Here is a 17,233-nt window from a genome sequence, read left to right on the forward strand (position 1 = left end):
CACCCCCCCCCGTATTTTTCGCTCTATAAGACGCACCTAGTTTTTGGAGGAGGAAAACAAGAAAAAAAATATTCTGAATCTTAGAAGCCAGAACAGCAAGAGGGATCGCTGCGCAGTGAAAGCAGCAATCCCTCTTGCTGTTCTGGCTTCTGGGATAGTTGCGCAGCCTGCATTCGCTCCATAACATGCACACAGATTTCCCCTTACTTTTTAGGAGGGAAAAAGTGAGTCTTATAGAGCAAAAAATACGGTATATATGGTAAACTTTAAAGGTGAGTGGAAACGAAGAAAGAAAATCCTACTGGATGTGTTTTCAACATTTTGAAAGGTAAATAGAATTAATCCGAAGCACATTACCTGCTGAAAGTGGACCTCTAGACCTGTACACTTTAAATCTTAACATGCAAGTGATATCTGCCAGTTGTCTTTCCAGCTGTGAAATAAATCTAAGTTTATTTAAGTTTATTTCCCTGGGAGTGTTGCAAAATGCTAGTATGTGTTGAGATTTCTGATTAGGATGGTTATTTTAATATCAGGCAGAGTTGAGAAGAGAGTGATCCCTGAGGGAATCAAATAACCTTCTATACCCACTTGTTTAGCTGTTGGCTTTGCCCAGCATGAAAATAAAACACATAGGATGCATGTTATTTAAAATAGGTATATATCTTCTCTCCATCCCATTATTCTGGTTTCCTTCTATTAGCAAATGATTTGCAATGCCGTTTCAGCTGTGACAGGTAATAATCCTATTTGGCTGCAGAATTAAATATGAAAAGTACTTTATATAGCTAGATGGGTCCCAACAGTGGCAAATGGAAAGGTGAGTGTTAAGTGCCCCATTTGTTTGGTTTGTGTCACAAACACCACTGGGGAAAGATGCTTAATATTTTCCTTGCCACTGAATGCCCTTTTAAACCGCCAGGAAAATATATTTTGAAAATTACAGCCTTAGCAGGGGGGTTCTGGTTTTTAGTGAGGAAAACAACTCCGTAAATGTAACCATTTGAGACATTTTAAGTAATTTAGGAATGAATCGGAAACTTTGATGCAATTATGTTCTCTCATATTTTCAGTGGTAGAAACAAGGAGTTCCATCTCTCCCTCTCTCTCTCTCTCTCTCTCTATATATATATATATATATATAAAACAGAAAGGATTTCTACCCATTCGGCATTTAATTTACATTCTAGCTTCACTCTACCCTCCCCACCCTGATTTTCTTCCTCTTAGAGAAAGCAGAAGGTGTCTCTGTGATACAAGCCTATACTTTATGAGATAAACAAATGAGTAATTCAGCGTTTGTCATCGGGTATGTTCCGTATACGGACCAAGTCATAATTTTTGAATTGTCAGTTAACAAACACTAAATCAGAACCTCTTGTTTTGAAACAATAGTTGTATTTCATAAGGTATATATGACACTTCATTATCTTATCTGTGAGAACTCCCTTCTTCTCTGAAACAATATCCCTTCAGTTGAACTTGCAGTAAAAGTCAAGGTCGTAGCAGCTTGAGAATAAAGTTTTATATGGGAATTACCTGCCCTGCTATGGAGAATACAAGTAAATCAAATGTGCTGATAGGATATCTAAGTCTACAGCTCCTTGGCTTGTGTTTTATTTGAATCCAGTTGAGAAGAATTTGTACTGCACCTTTTTATAACTCTATCCTCCTTGGCGAGTCTTTCTACAGAAAGTTTTCTACCAGAGCTAAACCCATTGATATAGTGGGGGGAGGTGGTTGATATATGTGACTGAAATGAGGAAACACTTTCCCACATTTTGTGCATTGCTATTTCTAGTGGGATATCATAGACATTCTCAAATAAATCTAACTTGCTTTTTTGGTTGATTACTGCCTTTGCAGTTTGAATTTATCAGTTGGTTCCCCCATCCAGCCTTTCATTTTGCTGTAGAACAAATTTTCATGGAAATTGAAAAGGCAAGAATTGATGGTGTTTTGTTTCATCTGAATAAAAAAGAGTTGCAAAGAGATGTTGCTGTTTATAGATATCATACCTAACACTTGCAAGATGTTTTCCATGAATAAATCCATTGCAACTAATGAAATATTTGATATGACTAGATAAGTTTCAGTACATTAAGGACAGAAATCTTTAATTCATAAGTTTTATAATTGCTTTCTAAAATGTTGCCAGTAGGCAAAGCCTGTGTGTTCTGCTAATCTTTGCTTTAAGGTATAATTTGCCAATAGTCTAATGTTGTTGGCATTTATCATGTTAAAAAGGTTTTCTGTTTCTACTTACAGAATGTCTCTGGATTGATTGATGGGAGCAATCTAGTTTTTATAGCATGCTGAAACTATTTAAAACATTTTTTTTATTGATGATCCCTTTCTAGAGTAGCATAAAATGCTTTAAGCACTATGGCCACAGTCCAACAGCAGCTTGAACATGTCTATTGAACTTCTGTGACTTCACTGTCCATTGGATTGTGGCCTAAGGCTACAAGTCACATCTGAAACTTAATGGCAGTATTCCCATTTATTAGAAGTGATGAGTTAAGGTTACATTTATAGCTCAAGTGGCTACCTAGTAGGAACTCTAGTTCTCTATGGATCGACCATTCCAATATACAACAAGGTAATATAATTAACTCTTGCAGTTTTGTCAGCTATATTTCTTGCTTGCAGAAGAGTTTTTGCCCCTTCAGTGCATTGACCACCTGCTTCCACCACCGCGGACCCACAACCTCTTATCTCCTGTACTTATGTTCAGATGTGCTGTACATTTACAAATACATTTTTGAAGCAGCTAGTGTTTTTCTTGGCTTCAGGCATCATAAAAGGATAACGGCTACTTACGCTGTGTAACAAAAATGGCAAACCATCTGAAGATAAGTAATCCTAAACAATAATGAGATGAAACATCATCTTTCTCTCAACTTGTTCAGTAATTGTTCCTTGTGGCCAGATTTTTATTTGTTAATCCCTTCCACATCCTCATGACCTTGTATATTCCAAGCCCCACAGTGCCCTCAAGTGTTTGCGTAAACTTTTCTCATGGCATTTTCTGTGGGTTTTTATGATCCAGAGACACGTTTTCAACCTTAATTATCTACCCAATCTTAACTTGCCCTCAATAATCATCTAGCAAGCATGGTTCATAAATTTGCCGAGAGTTCCTTAGAAAACATTTTACCTGCAGAATGCATTATCTTTTATTGAGCCCCATAAAGAGGCAATTCTTCTGTAGTGTAGTGTTTTGATGACACAGTAGTTTTCTTGCCTGTTTTCTCCCCCTCCCTGTCCATTGGCCTACTACATACACTTAGCTGCTGTTATGCTTGTCTGAAACATCCAGCATAAAGAGAAGAGCCCTTGACCTTCATTAATTGATCACCTTGCATTTAAAATGTTAGGTTTCTAAGAAAGTGCTCAGTGAAATTTCTCTTTGGTTATCTTTCTGATCTTCTCTACCAGATCCTTGCCCACTTTACTCTAGCTTTGCTTTTTCTCTGTGTGATTGGTGAGCTGCACCTTGCCTCTGATCATACAGACTTCACATAAATGTAAAAACCACAGATCATTCATGTTTCCTGAGAAGCATAGACATGTGTCAGAGAGCAGTTCTGTAATGGCAAACAACTTTGTAGTGGTATCCACCTTTTTGAAGATTCATTTTTACCTCTCTGAAACCTAATTAAGATTTTTAATTTCTGGAGCAGTTTGTCACTAGAGTCATGCAGTACACAACCCATCCTCAACCTGATTATGCCACTAGCACTGCCACCAATAATGAATAAGCAAAACAATTAGACAAAAGTAAGTGGAATAAGAGAGGGAGGAGAGGTAGAGGAATAGGAATGCTCTCTTAATCTTCCTTACCCTTTGGAAATCTCCCCCCCCCCCCTTACTTTTCTTAATCACACTCTTTCTCTTTGCTTTTACCATTGGAAACAAATAGCCAGTAATGTGGAACTAAAATGGTGCTACACAAGGCTTCTACCTTTCTCCCTTGTCACATTATATGTGCCACCTTCTTTCCAATTAAGATTCAGCTCTCTGTCTGTAAATGGCGGGCAGTCATCTCAGCTTTTGAATATGCAGTGAAAGAGCACATCAATCCAGTAATTCCAGTCCATGTTGCTGAACCAGAGTGGCCCCATGGCTACTTTTCATGGTTTTGCTGCTGGCTGCAGCCATTAGCTGACTATGTATTTAGCCTTAGAGCGTTCAGCTACGCATTACATGTCCATGTTTGTAGAAGGGAAAAGGCTGTTTCCTTGCTGCAAAGCAGCACTGCGAAGAGGAGTAGGAAAACAGTGGGGTTGGGTTGCTTAAGGCTTCCCCACCCTACCACTTGATTTGCATAATTAGCAAAACATGCATAATGTGCAAATTAGGCCACCTGGATTTCGGGGACTGGAATATAGCAGCTATATCCTGACTGCAGATGTGGTAATGATGGGCTTAATGTGTCTTCAGCAACTACAAAGCTACCCTCACCCCCTTCTTGAAGTGTCACTCAAAGAGGAATGAGGAATTGTCATTCACCAGATGTTGCTAGACTCACAGCTCCCATTATCCCTGACCTTTGGCCATCCTGGCTGGAGCTGATGGGAGTTGCAATCCAAAAACATCTTGGGGTGGGTGGGTTCTCTACTTCTGCAGTGAGCACTTAAGGGGATACTGTGGTGCTGTTTTCTGAATTTAGTCTGTGGCTCATTGAATCACAGACATTGCTTCAAAAATTTCTTCTCCTTTTTACTATACCAGAAGAGAAGAACCAGTTGATACAGCAAAAGGGAATTGCATTTTAGTTCAAATAAATAGGATGCTGAGGTTGGGATGGGGAGGATGAGAACAAATTGGGGGTGACTGTGAAACTCTGAAAGGGTGGGTTTTAGGATCCTTAGCCCCCACCAATTACAGAAGACATGGTAAAGAATGTGTTCCAGAAGAAGGCAACTACCATTCATAAAGAGTCCTAAATCACACCTGCAAATTAGCAACACTGATTAGCTTTTTACTTTGATTCTTACTCCCATGTAAATATGGGGGGGGGAAAAGAATACCTTAACACATATTTATATTTTTATCGGGGAAATAGTGAGAATTTATAAAACTTGCCAAGTGTTGCATATTTGTATTTTGTTTTAGTCTGTTTTTGTGCATGCTTCTGGGGAAACAGCTGCTATTTACTGTATCTCTGACACTAAACATTTCAAACTTCAGTGCTCTCTTAAGCGAGGAATATGCTTGAGGAATTCTAATGGCTGCTCGAAGCTTTGAATTGTTTTCTTATTACATTTTATTTCCTAAGTAACCCATTTAAGAATGAAACAGATAATTATACTTTTTTTTACATATTTACTTGATTTTCAGTGAAATGAGGACTGTCCAGATATTTGCTCTTGCATATTTTAGAATGCCTCGCAGATGCATGTATCCTTTTGATGGTTCTGCTGTAGGAATGACCCTTCTACACTAGGAATGACTGGTCATGATAGCAGAACCAATATGTTGTATCATTGGCATTTCATAAGTTAAACAAAAATATGCTGATCATAGGAGCTGCTCCCAGTAGTGGGTGGGGTGGTGGGCTAGAGATGCTTATCTGACCTGTTAGATGATGAATTGCTGTTGCTTACCAAGGGAAGGTGGGGTGGTGCAAACACACCATCAGGACCACCAGATTGCCTCCAGTGGTGCATTTATCCCATGCTGACCTCAACACCACCTCACCCCTCCCAGTAAGCAGCAGCAATGCACTTGCCAGGAGGCTAGATAAGCATTTCTGCTTCAGGGTGCCATCTGCTACCAGCTGCCCCTCTTCAGGCCAAGATTAATTCTACACTAGCTGTTTTCTAAAGAATTGCCATCCTATCAAGGTCAAACCGCTACACTACCCTGATTTCTTTTTTAGTTGTGCTCCTGTTTTTGAGATCTGGTTTATGGATTTTTTCTGACTTTGAATAAAGTTGCAATACCAACCTATCTAGTGTAGACTAGCAAAGAGCTATTGGTGCATCAAGCTGTAAGAATGGTCCATGAAGCAGTGGATGAGGTGGTTGGTGATACACTTCCTCGCATTATTGTGGTGTTGGTGGGGACATGGTTGGTTGTGGACCCATGTGCAGTATACCCCGGGATGGGAAGGGGCAAGGTGGTGAACAGGTGAAAGAACTGATGCAGCAATGTTCTGGAATTAAAACTGGCCACAACTTTATTGATTACAGATGTAGGTAGGCTTTGGCCTCGGCACTGGGTATTCATCCTGAATCAGCCTCCCACCTGATGACTGAAGTTTACAGGGGTTGTGCCCAGGTTAAGGAGCACCTGATGACATAGGTCAACTAAGCTGGCTCCATGGACCACAATCAGAAGTCTTATGACCTGTCTGCTCACCTCTTTTCCTTCAGGACAGGAATTCCCACCTAGACCTCTTTAAAGGGGTACCCTGAGATACCACACTGGGTGTGTGTGTGTGTGTGTGTGTGTGTGTGTGTGTGATGCAGCAGTTCACCCCCTTCCTGGGAAGAAAGCTTAAGAATTCAATGCAATGCCTTATACACCAGAAGGTGTGACAATTGCAATGAGGAAGGCAAAACCCCAAACAGATCCAATTTGTTTCCTTCCCACCCCCGAATACAACAGCCGATTACATTGACAGCAAGGTCTTTTAAACACAGTGCTTGCTGGCCTGTATTTAGGCTGGGCAGGTGGGTAGAAATGACACCAACTTTGCTGCTGGCTCATCAATGCAGCCGACCTTTATACCACTGTGGCAGACCAGAGTGAAGACGTGCTCATGCTGGTCTGCCACCAAGGCCCCACCCCCTTTGAAGGCCTCTATTGGCCAATTCAAATTTGAAATCTTGGCAGGCTATCCTATTGTCCCCCATGGCTAGCTGGGTGCAAGGACTACCGGCAGCCATGAAGGAGAGGGGCCTGATCTCCCCCCTTCCCTGCTCCCAGGAGCCATGCAGAGCTACAACAGTCGCTGACCAAAAGAGGGTAAGCGATCTTTTCTGACCCTTTACTAATTCTGTGTTTACAGCCGTAGCAATTGCTTATACATATTAACCAATACAGGGCCAGTAGTCCAGGATACACACCCACAGGGTTCCAACTGTGCTTTGACTATGTAATTTACACAGCCAAAATCCCCCATTAGTGAGTAAGCTTCTCCCTAGGCTGTAATGCTGTAGTTATTCCACAAACTAAGGACTGTAATCAGTAGGTTGTCCATATCCCTTGATTAGTGATCTTGTTGTATCATGTGCTTTGTTTTGCTTGTTTCAAGCTTAATTTCAAAATAAAAACCCAATGCTTAAAAAAACGCAAAAACCCCAAAGGAAGTGATTGGCCACATTCTGGAGAATGTGAACAAGCAATTGTTTTGGCTGCAAAGAGAAGGAAAGTAAAAGGTCAAGTGCAAGTAATACAAAACATAAAGGTAAAGTAGAGCCGACAATGCAATGATCACTATGTCACCAAGTGCCTTGTGGGCCATTTGGCCTCACCATTAGGAGGAGAAGGAGGTGTTTGCATCATGGTGACTTTGCCATGTTTCATTTTTTAGTTTTACATTTTAATGCAGATTAACTAAGGGAAGAGAGAAACGCCTGTCGGCTCACATTAGCTATGCAATCTGTACATCTTTCTTAGATTATACATACAGATCAAATTTTTGCCATCCAGTGCCTGAGTAGACAACTAAGCAAAGCTGGTGTTTGTCAAATGTAGCAAGGGCTATGCTCCATATTAAAACATCTTAATACTGTGTCTTAAATGAGGGCACGACGACTGAAGTTACAAGGAAAACCAGAAGACCTCCCTGGGTTTAGTCTAAAGAAAGAAAAAACAAGTGACAGATATGTTGACAGAAGACTATAGTCCTGGACATTCTTACCTGGAAATAATGTATGGAACACCATACATTGAAAGCAGGATCTTTTGAGGGGAGGTGTTGTGCTTTAAATGGATGTTGCAGATATGACCTTAGAAGTCAGGATAAACAATGGATTAGCAAGTAACATCATCATAATTTTCCTAAATATACAGGGATCCAAAGATCTACTTTAGGTGCACCAAAGGGATCACAGAAGATTTTTGATATTTGTTTTTCCTTTGGACACCAGATAAACAAATATTGCATCTCATTTCAGAACCTGCTTTTGCTTCCTTCTGTTTCAAAGGCAACACACCACAAGACATGGACAGCTCCTGTTTGAAAAGCACAAGTGCAGATCTTCCCTGGAAATGCAGAACTAGTTGTGTTCCAACCAAGGGAAATAAATATAAAAATGTTGTTACCAGCTGTCTACAAATAGCACAATAATCTTCCCTGGGAGTTGTTAAAAGAAAAGTAGGCTGGATTTGCTGTAAAGTGAACATACTCCTGATGGTAGCATTTTACTGTAGGAAGAGATGATTGTGTTGTGTTGGGTGATCATTGGGGTGCTGCTTCTGGAATATACATATATGAAGTGATCTTTGTTTCAGCAGCTACTGTACTTTAAAAGAATGAATTAAGCTGTTCTTTGTAATGAGTTGTGCATTATCTTCATGCCATTAAACTTAACACGATCAGAGTAAGAACCCGCATATCTGCTAAGTTTTAATAATATAGTACAAACACTACCTGAGTTGCAGATATAATTAAGATGTCTCCTTTTCCCCTCATTTTCTTTCTTCTTCTTTTTGCTAATATAAAGGAAGAAAACCTAAGTATAAAGAGCAAGTGACATACTGCAGATGGAGTCTCCGTAATATTCATTTCCCCATTCTTCTTTCCTTTTCATTTTAAAGCAACAGAAATGGAAGAAGGAAGCCACAGTGGCATAGCTGCTAACAACTACAGAAAAGAAAGTGTTTTGACTGATAATGACCTCAGCAACAAACATTACCATAGGATCAGTAAATCTAATTGCAGGCTCATCTCTCCTTAGGACATAACACTTTCAATACTCCTCTGCTGGCATTATAGGACTTGATCATTCTTACATGACAAATAAGCAGAATGCCTCTCCTTATTTGTGGCGGAGATCAAAGTTTTAGAACACAATATAGGAAATGGATCTTTCAGCATCTTCCCCTTGCCAGCCTGTATGTGATGGTGATTTATTTTCCTCTCAAGATAGCAGTTCTGTAAAGGATTTCATTGCCCCATGATAAAGAATACTTAAGAAGGTGTGTTAAAACATGGAGATTTGCACATGCAGCCTTGTATTATTCCCTTAAAAAAAGAAAAAAAGAAAACTTCCACACATCACAACTAGATTTTGCTGTTAATAGTATTCAAAGCTCTGTATACATTATATTTTCAAGGTTCTACATCAGAAGCTTTTAACCATCACCTTCCTTCCCTCACTTTCTTTCTTTCCCCACCTTTCCATTTAAGAGCGACCTTCCATTTACAACACAGTATTTGTTTTCATTTCACAGACACTGGGCAACGTTCTGTAATGACTGAGAAAGGTATTTGATTTTTTATGTAATGGAAGATAAAATATATTTTTATTACTACTCCTTGGAGTAGATTTAGCTGTTTACCAGTTTGAGATGTGTATGTCAGAAGGTAATCTGAGATCAGACTAACATAGGATTAAACACATGTATCCATTCATTCGTACGCAAAGCATGTCTTTAAATTGTCTTCAACCAACCCAAGCAACTGTATAACATTTTTCATGGGTGGCACAACCCATTTTGCTGCTTGTGGTGGAATGGCAAGTGCTGCCCTGCTACCACTGCCACTACCACCACCACCACCACATCTGCTGCTGCCACTCCTGCCTGCTGACTGTCACATCTTCCATTGGCAGAGAAGTGGTGCCACTGTTGGCACCAATTTCAGGCAGGATCATGCCGATTTGGGATGAGATCTTGCCCCAAATAGATGTGGGATGTGATCTTGCTTGAAATTGGTGCTAATGGCTCTGGTGTTTCTCTGTCACTGGCAGAGGACAGGCAGGGTGCACAGAGGTGTGCTGCATCAGGAGCTTCTGCTGCCATGGCAGTGGCCTCACCCTGCTTAATAGCTGGGCCCACTCTTTCATTTTCACATAAATCCAGAATAAGAGTCGGTTCCAAAATGATGCTGGTTAGGTAAAATCTAGTGTACATTTTTCCTGCAGTGCAGTGGTTTGTCTGATTTCCCCAGGGTTCTAACTTCCCGTCTTCAAGGAAAGAGGGAGAAGGTATGGACCTCAGAACCAGTCTTTGATGTACCCACCTTCTCTGAAGCTCCATTACCCAAGGAACCAGTTTCTTTCTGCTCTGAAGCATTGGATTACTTTCTTCAAACTCTGATGACTCCAGCTCAGAGGTTATAATAGAACCTCTCCGCTCGCCATGTTACTGGAGTCAATGCCTCTTAAAATAAGCTGGGCCTCTTAAGAGAAAAGTCTCCACTCATTAAGGTTGGGGCAAGATGGAATCCTGCTTAAGGCTCCATAAGGACTTTCTGGTTGCTAGAGTAACATTCAAGCCTTGCTTGCCTAACTTGAGCCCATGCATCACTTGGAGCTATCCAGAGTGCTAGCTGTTTTACTCACTTGCCTTTACATCTGTTTTGCCTGGAATTTCTTATCTGGCCCAATCCTCTGAATTATGTCACTTTGACCTGTTGGAACCTGACCGCCATTTGACCTGACTTTTGCTTACTGGATCCTGAACTGTGATTAGCAGTCTATTGACCTTTCATCACTTGATATGTGCCTGTCACATATCCCAAGATGGGATTACTGCCTGCCACAGACCAGCCTTATTATCACCTTGTTCCCTTTCCAAAACAAGGAGAGGCTGCCATAGCATGATGTCATTGCTCCTGCTAAGAAGAAGAAGAAAGTCCTGGAGTTGTACTTCCTTGTGTTCCCTCTCCACTACACCACTGCCAAGGAGCAAGTCAGCAGCAAAGGACAAGCCAGGAGATCAAAGCAAGAAACAGGCCAAAAGTCAGGACTGAAGAATAATGTAAGATTCAGGAACCAGAGCTTCAGCCTTGAAATTTGGTACCTCAAGCCATGTTGCCTCTCATAACTATTCCTGGCTGACCCAAGACTACTGGGGCCTCCTGGTGAGCCACAACCCACCCTTCTGGAATCGTTGGCATCTGTGGAGTGGAACAGTTCATCTGTTACCTGGGATAGTCGCTGGAATGATATAGAAGTGCAGTGTATGACAGCAAGACCAAGGACTCTTCCTCACAACTTGCCCTGTATTCTGCCCTAAGAAATTGTCCTATTCTATAAAGTTTCTTTGTTCTCCCTTGATAAACACTTTACCATGGGCAGAAGAAAGGAGAATGAATTGTCTTTTGGGGGCTTTGTTTTGGGAATCAGACAAAACAGGAATTGTTGCCTCAGGTTGCTTAAGCGATACTCTTAAAGCCTGACATCAAACAGCTTGAAGTCCAACATTTCTTTACAATGAAGTCATTTGGATTATGTCATTACATTCATATAACCTGGTGCAACAAACTCTGCACCAGACAATAAGGAATACAGCCTTTGCGCTGCTGGTGTGAGCCAACATGGCTTGTAGTAGCGCACTAGATTTGAAGCCACTATTATGAAACACAGCACTGTGCTATCACTCAAAGTTGTCACGTAGCATGAAATGGTTGAGTAGGGAAGAGCAGTATAGTCAACTCACTTGACATGCTGTCATGGGAAAGCTTGTGTATTAGCATGCACAATGTGATGGATAGTTGAAAATTGTCTGGCCTATCAGTGGTATTGAAATATACAGCATGGGAGAGTGTTGCTGTAGCCATATCAATGCAAGGTATGATTCTCTCACATCTTTGAATATAATGAAGTATCCTTGTGGTATTGATTTTATAGAAATTGTGATATCCATGTGATACTAATTTTACAGGAATTGTTGTGACCATGAAACAACTAAACAAAAATACCATGGCTTATTTGTTCCTTCAATACCATTAAAAAATTATTACTTTTTATTATTAGAACAAAAAGCCTTTTCTTTTTTTTAACTTAAATTTTTTCTTAGGGGCTTACTTAAAGCTTTAGGCATTAAAGCAGTGGTGGATAATATCAAGGAGTAGAAGCCTTTTTGAATCAATAACCTTTTGGAACACAAGGCCTCAATTATCTGCTGCTAACTGTCCATCACTTTCAAAGGCATCCATTATGGCTGTGTAAGTATACTCCAGTAATGCAGCTGAAGTCATTTTGAGTGACTGTCTCTCAGGCCTGCCAGTGAAGTGCAAATCAGGCAAGGAAGTGTTTGCTGTCTTCACTCTGCCTTTAAACCATTTGTGGCAGGGGGCTTGAGAGAAATGTTGGTCCCCAGAGAAAACTAAAGCTCATTGGTTTTTACTTGCCCTGAAATAATACGTAGCCCACTCACAGGTCCTTATAATATCAGTGGAAATAGTTGGTCCTGGTGAGTATTACTGGTAACTGCTTTCAATTTTAACTTGAGGATGGCCATTTGTCGAGCCTAATTTTAATTTTAATTTTATTTGAATTAATTTTGGGATGAATTTTAATCAATTGTTTGTTTGTTTTCATGTATATTGTGTTTTTATATGATGTTAGCCGCTCTGAGCCGAGCTCCAGCAGGAGGGTGGGATACAAATAAATTATTATTATTATTATTATTATTATTATTATTATTATTATTATTACTCACCAGTGACAGCTTCAAATCAGAATAATCCAGTTCCCAGTTAGGAGTATTCCATAATCTAAAAAAAAGCAAACTTTGATTAAAGGAAATAACATAATTAACTTGCAAGCTATTTCTGTATCTGATCTGATCCAACAAAACATTTTGTTATGTTTTTAATATATGTTCCATCAACATGTTCAAAGTGGCGTACATGGTTTTATCCTACTCCCAGTTTTATTTTCACAGTCCTGTGAGGTAAGCTAGACTGGGGGATAAGGGCCTGTTCCAAGGTCACATAGGGAACTTTGGCACTGAGTAAGGATTTGAACCTGAGTCTCCACAGTCCTCATGAAATGGTCTAACCATTACAATCAGAGACATATTTAGGGCAACACAACTGGTTCAGTTGCACTGGGCGCGGAACCTAGAGGGTGCCACAACTATTATATAGACTGAAAGGCGGGGAAATTTGAGACCTCGAGACCTGCCACTGCTACAGTGCACTGTCTCTTCAAGTGACCAGGCAGGGAGCAGGGAATTACGTCTGCCTCAGAGTTGATGGCTTCTCATGTTTCTGCAGTGGTAAAGTGATTGTAAGAACCAGATGTTAAAAGGTGGTGCTAATTTCTTCCTGCAGTTCATTAAACTTTGCATTGGGAACAAACAGCTGTTGTAACATTCTCCAGCATCAAATTGCAATTGTACCATACTGCAGATAACCCTGGAGGTGACATTTCCATCTACTAATACATGCACCAGCAGTAACAGTGGCATGTATTTTTTAAACTGGAGGCATGTTAATACTGCGAAAGCTTTCAGTGACCCCACTATACCAGCATTTTAAGACAACTCCAGCAAAAGGGTTGTGAGCTTTAGTTAATAGCCATTGAATATCTTCATGCCCATTGGTTCTCTCTCGTATCTTTTTTTACTCAGTTATTACTTGCCATTAGGACACCTTGCGCCAAATTGTAAGATGTATGGAAAGAAATCTCTTCCTTTCATATATTTCAAAGTTGCTACCTGTTGTTTTTATTGAATGCCCCCTAGTTCTAGTAATGATGTCAAATAGTAAGAAACACTTACTGGTTTCTATCCAAACTCGTCATGTTTTAATTTACTTCTTACCATCTCACTTTACCAGTCAATCGATCAGTCAATCCCCTTTTCTCTCACTAGCCTTTTTAAATGCAGAGTCAGCCCTGTAAAAAGGCTTCCTGATGGAGTATACTTATTTTCCCCTTTCCCCTTTTTTCCATCTATCTGTCTGTGAGTGTTAGTGTTCCTTTGATAAATTATCAGAAGTCTTCTGGAGATCGTAAAGCCCTCTTAGATATACTGTGCTGAATTTTTCGTTCCCCACATTTGTCAAACATTTTTCTGTTAGCTATAGCTGCTGAAGGTTGTGACTGTAAGCCAGTTTGTTTCTTTTCATCTGGCCGCATTCTGTTTTTTTGCTTGGTTTTTCTAAAGCTGGCACTCCTACTAACCTTGTGTGTGACTTTAGAAGGAAATATGAAATTCTTCCAGCACAAGGTCCTTTGAATTGCAGGAATCATTCTCTTCAAACCGATCTCTGCAACTGGTTTGGTATTCAGATAGCGATGCATTCAGAACTTCAGAATATTTTGAAAAATATTCTGTTTGTGCCAATGACACTCTACGTATTTCTCTCTGCATGCTCATTTTTAATGTCCTTTCATTCTATGAGATTGTTATAATATCAATAAGAGCCAGCTACTGCAACTAATGAAAGGGTTTAATGCAGATTTACTGCACATTTTAATACTAGTGTATTCTCCATAGCTATAGCACTATAAATCAGTCAAGACTTGGTTAGCTGTCTTAAAAAAGGAAATTCTCCAATACTTTCCTCTTTGTAGCTCGGACTTGGAAAACCAGTGCAAATAAAACAGCAAAATCATAAGAAATTTCTGTGTCATCAGTTTGAAGGCAAAGTTGCCTCAGTGTCCTTCTTGCACCTTGAACAGATATTGGTAAATGTTTTCAGTGAAGGCCAAATCATTCATTTCTATGGGAGCTGTAGGAATGACCTTCTGCCTTCTTAAAATTGCAAATGATTGTCGAAGGGGGAGTGGACATCCAAAGCTTATAGTTGGCTTATTCTTTTCCAGCAAAGCATGCATACATAGATTTGCTCAAACTTGAGGGTTGCTTTCTTCAGCACTATTCAGATATTCAATTATATTCAGAATGTAGGCCAATGAATGCAATGTACTCAACACTACGAAAATCCACGGGATATTTTTATTCAGTTCAATTTGTGGGAGCAATGAATGCAAAGTGTGAAAAATGCCTACTATTTCAATAGCTAGAAGTTACAATAAAGCTTGTTTAAAGATTTGCTCAGCATTTCAGAATACCAAATACATAAAATCCATTCGATTCTACCATAAAAAGTTTTATAGCAAAATCTCTGAAATCTACATTTGATGAGAACGAATTGTAATTAAACTTTAGAGCTTACAGATGCTGTATTCCAAGTCTGATACGCATGTTGAGAAAGAGACAGCTATGCAAATAAAACTCTGGGCCACAAACACTAACTTGCTTGCTGAAATTCCTAGTCCTTTGCAATGATCGAACATTCTGTACTATTCAAAGCACACCCAGGAATTCACAAGAGTAGCACCTTCCTACTTTTCTGCAGTGTCTAGTGGGGCAAAATGTTCTAAGATTAATATGTTCGGTTTGAGAGGATGGCTGCTAAGGGGTGAAAGATTAATCAAAGTCCGCTTCCGTGCTTATCTTTCTTTGTCATTCATTTGGTATAATCATTCCATTATGAGGTTCATAATGTGTTTCCTACTGCTTAGGTGTATTTTTTCAAATGTGACTTTAAGACAGCAAGTGTTTGCAGGTCCAGTCACTACTTTTCTTTTAATTTCTTCTGAGTGTAATAACAGCTGACATCTATGGTCAGGTTGCAGGACTGTGAAAATTTATATAGACCTAAAGGAAAGCTTTTGTATTCTTCTAATGTAAACTAATACTGGATTTCAGAGAGAAGCATGAAAGATATAAATACAGAGGGCTGGATCCAACAAAGCCATTTCATGAGAAGAATGACTTCTGCCCACACAGTGGAATTTCCTTTCCCTCTCCTCCCTCTGTGCATTCATTTTTTTTTTTTGGGGGGGGGGTTACTAGTGGTACATGGGGTGAGAAAGAGAACTGCAGTCCCATTGTGAGAGTGGAAATTGTTCCACTAATGTAGTGACATTGTTGAATACAGCCCAGAGATACAACTACCTAGATTTTTTAGAAGTGGCATTCCTTCTTACAATCAATATTATATATGGGGAAATGTTAGTTTACTACAGGAGCTGATGTGGTGGCTTCTTTCTACATACAAGAAATAGGTGGGGTTGCTGTCCTCTGTTCAGAACACACAGATGTGTAGTACATAATTTTATGAAAGAGAAAGGGCATGCATATATGAGTCTAGTACTCCCAGAGATAATGAGTACCTTCATTTATAACATTTAGTCTTCTAGAGAGGATATCCCTCTTCACTGACAAGGGTAACCTTTATGTCGACTGCTGGATGCGCTGCCAGTTAAAAGAGAATTTAAGAGACAAAGCAATCACAATTTAACTATTAGCATTTTAGGAGTCATTATTAAAATATTGATTTAAGGTTCTGCTGGGTCTGTGCAGACTGATTAAAGTATTGTCTTGACATGGCGGCGGGGGCGGGGGGGGGGGCGGAATCCCCAATATTTTCAAGTTGTTATTTTTCTTCACTGATATAACTTTCATCCAAATAAATCTATTCCAGCTTTTATTTATTTATTTAATAAAAAAAATTGTGTGTGTATATAAACATGCGTTTAACTTTATTCCCTTTTCTTCTCATTTTGCAATTCCAATCCACTTCAGAGGCAATGAAAACAACACAGATAGCCATTAAAGTGTGGATTAATCAGTAATCTTTGTAATGATGCAGCCAGCTTGTTGAAGATGTAATAGAATCTCAGTCCAATTATTGCATCATTCCACAGCTTTATAGGACAAAATATCAGCCTAACATGAAATCATAGAGCTTAACTAGATCGCTGGAGCTGAATTGTAATGTGTGAGAAAAGAACCAGCCATTAATATGGGACAGCGTTCTCTGGAGGAATCTTGCCATCTTAAGATCTAGCCTCATTTTTTAAAAGTATTAATTTAATCAAAACGTATCAGCTTACATTTTTTTTAAAAAAAAACCCAATTTTTTTCATTGCCTAAAATAAATTCACTCAGGTTGAAATTTGAGCAACCAAAACAACACACTTTAGCTGGGTTCATGATCACATGAAACACACTTATACCTGGAAATCGTTTTGAATTCAGCAGTCCCTTCCAAATCCCCAATTCTGTACAATTTTTGGGTCAATGTGAACTGGGTCAAATATCACTGCAACCTCTGTGAGAGTGCACTGTAAATTGTCAGCAATAACAGCCCGTGGAAATAAGGGGGAAATTATTCTTAATATACCTTTCATACTACTTTGCCATAGAACTGGCTAACAAACTGGTGGACAAGAAGCTATTATTAATAGGGCAACTGAGGAAAACTGTTGTGTAATGTAGCTTGCAAGTTTAGTTGCTGCAGGCAGAT

General features: G+C 39.6%; 1 protein-coding gene across 1 annotated transcript in view; it reads left to right on the forward strand.

Moving 5' to 3' along the window:
* Window positions 1-17,233, forward strand: part of THSD7B (thrombospondin type 1 domain containing 7B) — a 356,836-nt gene that overhangs the window by 236,906 nt on the left and 102,697 nt on the right. The window lies entirely within an intron of this gene.

Source organism: Podarcis muralis, chromosome 1, assembly GCF_964188315.1.
Source record: "Podarcis muralis chromosome 1, rPodMur119.hap1.1, whole genome shotgun sequence".
NCBI lineage: Eukaryota > Metazoa > Chordata > Lepidosauria > Squamata > Lacertidae > Podarcis > Podarcis muralis.